This window comes from Penaeus chinensis, chromosome 22 (assembly GCF_019202785.1).
Source record: "Penaeus chinensis breed Huanghai No. 1 chromosome 22, ASM1920278v2, whole genome shotgun sequence".
In the NCBI taxonomy this organism is placed as follows: Eukaryota; Metazoa; Arthropoda; class Malacostraca; order Decapoda; family Penaeidae; genus Penaeus; species Penaeus chinensis.
Genome location: NC_061840.1, coordinates 22,833,926 through 22,843,874, shown reverse-complemented (window position 1 = coordinate 22,843,874; position 9,949 = coordinate 22,833,926).

Here is a 9,949-nt window from a genome sequence, read left to right as displayed (position 1 = left end):
ATATATATATGTATATACATACGCATGTATGTTTATATATATAAGAATAAAATTTCTATAATTTATAATTGCATTCAGCCTCACTATCGCAATAAGCTGCTCATTTACTCAGGCGGCTTGAAGGAAAGAGTTCATTAAACGTTTATACGTTTATTATGGAGCAGAATATCGTGGGAGTTTTGATCAAAAGGCCCCGTAAAGTGAGGGGCTGTGAGGAAAGCCGGGGTCTCACTCAGCTCCCCGAATCTCGACGTATAGATGCCATATAGAAGAGGCAACCTTCTTCCTCTCATTTTATTTATCGTATATCTCCCCCCCCCCCCCCATTCCCCTTCCCACTTCAACTTCTTTTTCTCTACCCTTTTCTTCCTATCCTCACGCGTTTATAATTGCCGACGTCCAATCCCAAACTTGGAACAGCAACGATCGATCGAAGGAAAAATGTCATTATACAACTAGTTTCAAGTGACAAGCCAATATTCAGAAATCTAAAACTACGGAATAGCCTGTTACGCTGCGGCTCCAGAATAGATCAACAGCAGAAGTGACAGACAGGAATTAATTCAGGAAGTGAAGGGGCCGATTGGTACAAAAGAAATATAACATGTAGTTTTTCTTGGGGCAGAGGCTTGTAGTATATAAAATGTACTTCGAGATCAGTAGATATAGATATGGATTTTATATAAGAATCACGTAAGAGAAAAGTGAAAATATTTGAAATCTAACGATGCAGTAATAAAATTATGTTTGCCTGCTTCGAGAGGAAAGTATCGTTTCGAAGTATTCCTTGAATACTGATAAGAGGACTGAAATTGGAGGGAATATTGGAATCCCAAAACTCGATTACTAAATAAACAATTTTTCATATTGCATCCGATCTGCAAATACGGTACACGCCTCTGCTTGTTTCCGAAACCGGTGACTGGACTAATTGCAGGGATGATGAGTGCAAGCATTGAGACGATTATTAACGATCCGTGAAATTGACGTTCTGAAACTTATTATTATTTTTTTTTTAGTTGGCTGTTTATCGTTTTATAAAGGGGGAAGGAAAAAAATAGGGAAGGGGGACTGATTCGTTGTCTTTTATGATTCTGACTGTTTTCATTGGGAGTAAAACAGACATGAATAATGATGTGTATTTTATAAATTATACCATATCTAATACCATACTGATTTAAACAGACCTCCATTTCCCAATCATATAAATTTTGTCATTGGAAATGCAAAAAGATATTCAAGAGAGAAAGGATACAAATAGGCAAGAAGAACAGGCAAAAAGAAGATACTATATCTTTGTTCGGTATTTTTGGGGAAGAGAAATCGAAGCCATTAATGGATATCAAAAGCTCTCTTTTGATCGCGTTTCCACATAGAGAAAATAGCTGAACAAAGCACTACTTTTTGATAACCTCTTTTTGATTTTGAGACAAATAAAAAAGCACGAATGCGATGGTGATGATGAACGTGACTACCTGCACAGCAGAGAAAAGTCGGATTGCCACATCCGTGCGCCTTGGTTCATCTTCCACCTCGAACTGCCTCGGTTGTCAACGCCCGGGCTGTTGTCTGGCGACGCGCTGAACGCGCGACCAACAATGTAGCTACGCTCCTTTCTGCAGAGGAACGATTCTCTATGGGGTTCAGAAGTAGCTAGCGTGAAGCCTTTTGAACCCACTGCAAGGAAATCGTTTCGAGATATCAGCGCATTGTACTGCGATTCTATTTTTCAAATCTCGGGAAAATGGTTGCTATTAATTGACGTAGTACTATTAGTAGTAATAGTAAAGATGATGATAATGATAATATTTATGATGATGATAAGGATGACAATAATGAGAATAATAATGATAAAGATAATAAAAATCATAACTGCCTATTACTTTAAGCCAGATTTGTTCTTTCGCGCTGCGCTGGGTTTGTCCGATTATGAACTACGTTTTCAGTTTGGGACTGAACTGACAGCTATAATTTTAAGCCTGAACCTTATCTTGTAACAACTGTGTAAACGGAAGAGACAAGAGAGAAAACACGTGAGAAGAAAGGGAGAGGGAGGAAGAGAGAAAAAGGGAAAGATGAAGTGAAAAAGAGAGAGAGAGAGAGAGAGAGGAAGAGAGAAAAAAGTGAAAGATGGAGAGAGAGAGTGTGTGTGTGTGTTAGAGAGAAAGAGAGAGAGAGAGAGAGCGTATATGTGTGTGTTAGAGAGAAAGAGAGAGAGAGAGCGTTTGTGTGTGTGTGAGTGAGTGAGTGAGGGAGGGAGGGAGAGAGAGAGAGAGAGAGAGAGAGAGAGAGAGAGAGAGAGAGAGAGAGAGAGAGAGAGAGAGAGAGAGAGAGAGAGAGAGAGAGAGAGCGTTTATGTGTGTGTTAGAGAGAAAGAGAGAGAGAGAGAGAGAGCGTATATGTGTGTGTTAGAGAGAAAGAGAGAGAGAGAGCGTTTGTGTGTGTGTGTGTGTGTGTGTGTGTGTGTGTGTGAGTGAGTAAGTGAGTGAGTGAGTGAGGGAGAGAGAGAGAGAGAGAGAGAGAGAGAGAGAGAGAGAGAGAGAGAGAGAGAGAGAGAGAGAGAGAGAGAGAGAGAGAGAGAGAGCATTTGTGTGTGTGAGATTGATTGATTGATTATTTAAAACTATCTGCCGCGTCAACAGCTAAGGTCATTAGCGGCGAACACCTTGTTAGACTGAAATATTAAAATATCTAAAACGTTAAAAATCTATCAATAAATGTCATAAATAACAATAAATATCATATAAAAATCGAAGCATAAATATTATGCTCTAAATGTCTAAAAACGATTGCATAAACATTATGCAGAACTAAATTCTATTGAAAATATTAGTTTCCCCAAGGAAACTAATAAGACCTTCTATGTCACAGTCCTCCCCCAATACATTTTTCAGTGTATATGGGGGAGACAAGTACCTTCCTCTTTAGTCTGAGAATGTTACACATCTTTCCATCCTCGTTATTACAACTTCTACTTGTCGGTTGGGGTGGATGCTGGTCACCCAACTGCCAAGGTCATCTCTAATCTCGCGCTGTTTATTTCTAGAGGTATGCCTCCACTGTTCCCTCCATTTACAACGAAGACAACTCCTGATGCTGGGTTTTAAGTCAGCGTGTGGGAGAGGAAAACGAGCATCACAGGGCTGAGTTGCAGCTGCCTTGGCCTTCTGATCAACTCGCTCATTACCACTGATACCAACATGTGCTGGCACCCAACACAGAGTTATCTTTTTACGTGCTGACATCACTACAAGCCAATCTTGGACCTCCCTTACCACTGGATGTGACGAGTTTAAGCTCTTGATTGCTTGCAGGGCACTACGAGAGTCACAATATATTACAACGGAATGGTTTGTAAGATCTCTAGTCATCTTGATTGCTGCAAGGATGGCATGTAACTCAGCAGTGAAAATCGAGGCTGATCGAGAAAGGCTGCCAGAGGCAGTCTTCCTTCTGCTCAATGCTGCAAAACCCACACCATTTTCAGATTTCGAACCATCTGTATATATTGCATATGATCCTTGGTACTTAGAAGTGTGTTGAAGAAATATCTCTCTGATTTATGCATCGGATCTCTCCGCTTTCCCGATTCCGACCAAATCCAATGAGCTGTTGAGCCGGACCAAAGGGCTACCAAGGGGGGACTAGGGAAGTTCCAACAGCCAGAACCTTTGTTAGATTTAAATTAAGATCTTCCACCAGATTCCTCATTCTCCTAGCATAGGATCGGATATCCTCAAGGGGGTTGAAAACCAATCTGGATGTAGGAGATCCCGGAATCCTTTGTAGTCTCGTGTAGTAAATCAGGTTCATGTAGTCCTGGTGTAATGAAAGAGGTGGTTCTCCACTCTCAGCATACAGGGACACCACAGGTTACCACGAATAAGCGCTCGGCAAAGTCGCAGAAGCGCTGTGCGACCCAAACCCAAAGATAGGTGTGAAAGAACCCACAAAACACCAAGCGCTTTTGTAGCTTTCACCTCCAATTGCTCAATGTGAGGCACCCATGGTAGCCCCGAGTCAAAAACCAGACCCAAGCACCTCACCTCTTGGACAAAACGCAGCGGGCTCGCTCCCAAATAAAGGGAAGGATGGCACCTTCCTCGTTAATGGAAACGCACCGCCATGGTCTTGCTTAGAGAAAATTTGAACCCACGGCACGTCCCCCACTGCACAACCCGACTCACCGCAGTCTGCATGTGTCCCCGCACACCCCGCAAGCTTCCTCCCGAGCAGCACAGTGCAAAGGCATTCACACACAGACCACATTAAACAGCACTTGTAACGACCCCCCGATGTAATTTATAGCAACGGCAAATAGGGTCACACCCAAGACACTTCCCTGTGGGACCCCCCCTAGCCGATCTTCCAGGCCAGAGAAACTGCTTCCCACCCCCCACTCCAAACCTCCCGCCAGCAAGGAAGCTCTGCATGAAGGTAGGCAATGCTCCTCTCAAACCAATGTCACGCAGCCCCACGAGCATGCCACGCCCCCAAGTAGCATCATAAGCCTCTTCAAGGTCAAAGAAGACTGTCAACATAAGACGTCGCTGCGTGAAGGAACCATGCATTGCAGTTTCCATCCCCACAAGTGCACCCGTGGTCGAGCTCAGCTCTCCAAACCCACACCGATATGGGGTCAGCACGCCTTCCCCTTCCAGCAGCCACGTCAACCTGAAGCTTACCACCCTCTCCATCAAACCGCAGATGCAGCTGGTGAGAGAAATTGGTCCACAATTCCCTGGTATAGAAGCATCCTTCTAGTAGAGTCCATCTCCCCGGGCAAAAATGGCAGGCTGCACGGGAGCTCTGCTGAAGCGCCACTGAAGAACGACACCGGGCGCCGCTCGCGCCCAACCCGAAGAGCGGAGAATCGGGCAGCGCAAGATGCTCCAGAGGAGACCCCCGCCACGGACCCTGCCAGCCCACTTGCAACATCTGCCCTGTCTGTCAGGACCACACCATCCATTCCCAGAGCAGGCGGTGATATGGATGTGCTTCCCCCAGTGACCCCACGCATCCCGTCCCACGCCCATGCTTAGGGGGTCCCAGAGCGAATTAAGGAGACACACCGTCTCCACGATGTCCGTCCAGCCCCCCAGCACTCGCCCGGCCCCGGCCCAGGCCCCTCTGCACTTGACCAAAGCCACATCGCTCGGGCGCCGCTTCAACTGCCCCAACGCAGCCCCTCCCGCTCCGACAGCTTGCTGGCACCCACCAGACCCCCACGGCACCTGAGGCCGACGGCACCGCCCGCCAACTCTGGGAACAGATGCCCCAGCCGCAAGGTGAACTCGCGATGTGAAGTGATTAACAGCATCCCAAACACTCCGGAAACCGCCCATAAACCCCAACAACACTATAGGAACATTTGGGAACTCTCCGGATAGTGAGATATCATTTGGTATGGAATATCGTCACTTCCTGGGGCAGTCTTACGGCAGAGCTGCAAAGCTGAGTCCATCTCCTTGCATCAAAATGGCAAGTTGTATGAAAGTTCTGCTGCAGTGCTACTGAAGAACGACACTGGGTGGCTGTTCTTTGCCATGGATTTTGCCAGTTCATTTGCAACATCTGTTTTGTCTGTCAGGATTATACCGTCTATTTTCAGAGCAGGTGGTGATATAGATGTGCTCTTTCCAACGATCTTATGCACCTTGTCCCATACCCATGCTAAGGGGGTCCCAGAGTTAATTAAGGAGACATACTGCCTCCACAATGTCCGACTAGCCTCCTTTAGCACTCGCCTGGCCTTGGCTTGGGTCTATTTGTACTGGGTCAAGGTTACATCGCTTGGTCGTCGTTTCAATTACCTTAATGCAGCTTTTCTTGCTCTGACAGCTTGTTGGCATTCATCAGACCACCATGGTTTTCTGTCATCTGAATCTAGTTAAGAACAAGATTTCAATAAGTTATTTTATGTCGCATGCAATCTCATGCACTGAAAAAGAACGGAAACACACATACACACATACAAAAGAAGGATCAGTTGAATCATAATTTCGTCTCTATTGATTTCCGTTTTTTCTTGCCACGCATCCCTGTGTTCCCAGGTGGTAACTTATGGTAATATTTCCATGCACGTGGAAATATAAATATATATATATATATATATATATATATATATATATATATATATATATGTATATATATGTACATATATATGTATAAATATACATATATATATATATGTACATATATACATATATCTGTGTGTGTATATATATATATATATATATATATATATATTGATATATATATATATTGATATATATATATTGATATATATATATTGATATATATATATATATATATATATATATATATATATTTCCACGCGCTTGGATGCATGGCAAGAAAAAACGAAAATCAAAAGAGACGAAACTATGATTTTATATATATATATATATATATATATATATATATATATATATATACACGCCGAGTGAGGGGGGGGGGGGGTATGGTATTTCCATGCGCGTGGAAATATATATATATATATATATATATATATATATATATATATATATATATAAAGATATATATATATACACACACACGTACGTACAGAGAGAGAGAGAGAGAGAGAGAGAGAGAGAGAGAGAGAGAGAGAGAGAGAGAGAGAGAGAGAAAGGAAGGGGGTGGAGGAAGGAAAGAACACACATGCTCTTATGTACACGGTATATTGCTCGGCCACCAGAATGTAAAAGGTATTTAGATGACCTTTAAATGTTGGTTTGCAGGAGTAGTAATAGTGAGAGAGATGGCGGAGTTTGTTCAAAAGGATTTGAACATGGCATGGACAGCTCAACCCATTTCTTTTTACGTCAATTCACTGATGCTTGAGTTTTGAAGCGTTAAGGTTTATGCTCAAATGGAGTGTGAACCGTGCGATTGTATTCTTCAGTGGCTTATGTATGTGTCTCTTTAGTTTTAAAAGCTCATTAGCTCACAGTCATCACTGCGTCGCAAGCTCAAACTTTCATGCCAATCATCTTCCTCATAAAAAAACATTAGAAGGCCCGGCATTTTATTAACCTGGTGTGGGTTGTTCCTTTGCATGTCTCCTGCAACGTTAACAATAATCGGAAAATAATGTTCAACACCAAGGAAAATAATATATGCGCATAACAATAAAGGAGAAAGATTAGATTAAAAAAAAAAAAAAAATAAAAATAAAAAAAAAAAAAAAATCCCGACTTACAAATGAAGTTTTTCTTACTAAAGGTCTATTTTGAAGAGGAAGTCTTTAAACAAATGTGCCTAGATATTAGATAGTTCAATCAAATTTGCAGCTTTTCTAAACATCAAAAATTGTCAACAGGATTCCAACTAGATTAGCATTTAACTTAACAGACATAATGACGTCACTTGATAATGAGGCTTAATCATGATAGGAGAGTATTTGTATTTAAAGCTAATTAATCAGATGATAATTCTAATGAGATATTCTGGTAATCATTTTTTTTTTTTTTTTTTTTTTTAATGTGAGATCGTGATATAATACATATATTTGTATTACGTATATGTAACTTATTTTCTATCATAGCCCTAATTTTCTTCTTTCGCCTCTCTTATTCTGGAGAATTCTTTAATTCCTTGTCTTTGTCTGCAGAGAATAAGAGTAAACCTATTCATTTCGCAATCACTTTCATTTCTATTGTGTTTCCAGCTCTGCGGAATAACCGCAATTATATATACTGCTGATTTCCTTTCCTGTACAAGAAAAGATCAGGGTCGCTGCAAAAATAAATAAATAAATAAATAAATAAATGAATAAATAAATAATAATGATAATAAATAAAAATACTAAATAAATAAAAATACACATTGGTATCAAACCATGAACCTATTTCGCATGTAAGAGAGATGATGGGAGTAATGGAGTTGCTTGAGTGGAATTAGGAATTCTGGAATCTCCTCGGATAAGATTTCGCTGTTATTAATATGTCATTTGATATATCAACACTGGAGGCAGTTTCCCTTTTTTTTTTTTTTTTTTTTTTTTATAACCAACAAATAAATTAAGAACTCTGGACTGCACATTCTCGGCACTCGGATGAGGAAACGCTTGCAGGAGGAAATTCAAGGTATCAAGAACTGTTTCCAACGCTTCCGTCACCCGGGCGCCAGGCTCACCCACAGGCGCAGGGCGGAAGACGGAATGAACTGACACCTAAGAGACGCCCCGCAGAGCACAACCCACAAAATAATGATTCCGTACTCAGAATTGACAAAATACCTGGAGGCCCAGGGGGGCTACACAATCAAGACAGCTACTGCTTCAGGAAATGAATTTGGGGCAGCGCCCTCTGACGTCATGGCAAGATAAGCAGCTTCGTATTAACGTCGAAACCGATGGCCACCTCTACAAGCGGTCGCAGGCCTTCGTATGAAGCGAGGCCCCACGACAAACGAAGGTGGAATTAGCGGCGTTAATACCGCTATTCCTTTCGCTTTCCTGCATATATATATATATATATATATAAATGTGTGTGTGTGTGTGTGTGTGTGTGTGTGTGCATGTATGTATATTTGTATGCATGACTACGGCGATGGTCCAGTGGTTAGAGCACTGGACTCCGACCATCGTGGTCGCGAGTTTAATTCTTCGCCGCAGCAGTCGTAAAAATGACTGCGCTCTGATTGCTAACTCGAACCCGAGAAAACGACATAGTGCCTTTAGAAGTCAAACGGAGGTGTCGTAAAGGAAGTTCCCGGCGTGGCACAAGTGTTTGCACACCGAACCAGGGTTGATTAGGGTATCCAATCAGGCAAGGGTGGCACTGCCATATAACTTCTCAGTAGTGAATTGAGAGAGGCCTGTGTCCTGCAGTGGAATGAATGGTTGTTAATATATATATATATATATACATATATATATAGAGAGAGAGAGAAAGAGAGAGAGAGATAGATATTGATATTGGATGCTCATTAAATCACCTGAAAATGAGCACATAATAATGAAAAGCCGAGTACCCTATCTCTCGCAATACTGTACTATCAAAACATTATATGCTAAGTATGTATATTTGTCTTGTTCTCACATTTCAGATTTTGTGTTTCCGTTTGTTTCAGTTAAAATGAAAGTCGCACTAGTGCCTCCTTCTTTTACACTTTAGATTTAATAGATAAAGCTTTCCAACTAACGACATAAAACATGCAATTTGAAAAAGTCCCACAAAGCTATTTTATATGCAGAAGTTTCGTAAAAATTATGTCCAAATATTTTTTTCACCTTCACCGGACAAGGTGTCCCGTTAGCACGCACCTCCTGTGCTTCTCTATCCCGATATTCCTTTCCTCGACAGGTGCCTCGACCCAGGGGGCTGAAGAGTGTCAAAGAAAAGGCCTCAACCACCTGTGGAGTTGGTGGGGAAGGTCGAATTCTCGTCAATGTCCAGGGACCAGTGTTTCATGTGCAAGAGCATGTGTGTTCTTTCCCCCCCTCCTTTCTCTCTCTCTCTCTCTCTTTATATACATATATATATATATATATATATATATATATGTATATACATACATATATATATTTACATTTCCACGCGCATGGAAATACTATAACCCCCCCCTCCCCCCTCTCTCTCTCTCTCTCTCTCTCTCTCTCTCTCTCTCTCTCTCTCCATATATATATATATATATATATATATATATATATTTCCATTTGCACGCGCATGGAAATATTACCGTAAGTTACAGGATTCACCACCTGGGAATACAGGGATGCATGGCAAGAAAAAAAAAAAAACGAAAACAATAGAGACGAAACTATGATTCAGCTGATCCTTCTTTTTTATGTGTGTGTGTTTTCGTTTTTTTTCAGTGCATGAGAGTTCATGCAACATAAAATTACTTATTGAATTCTTGTTCATGCTACTTAACTAGATTCATATGACAAAAAACGAGGAATAAAATATCAATGAATCGTTTAACTGACAGAACGCAAGGA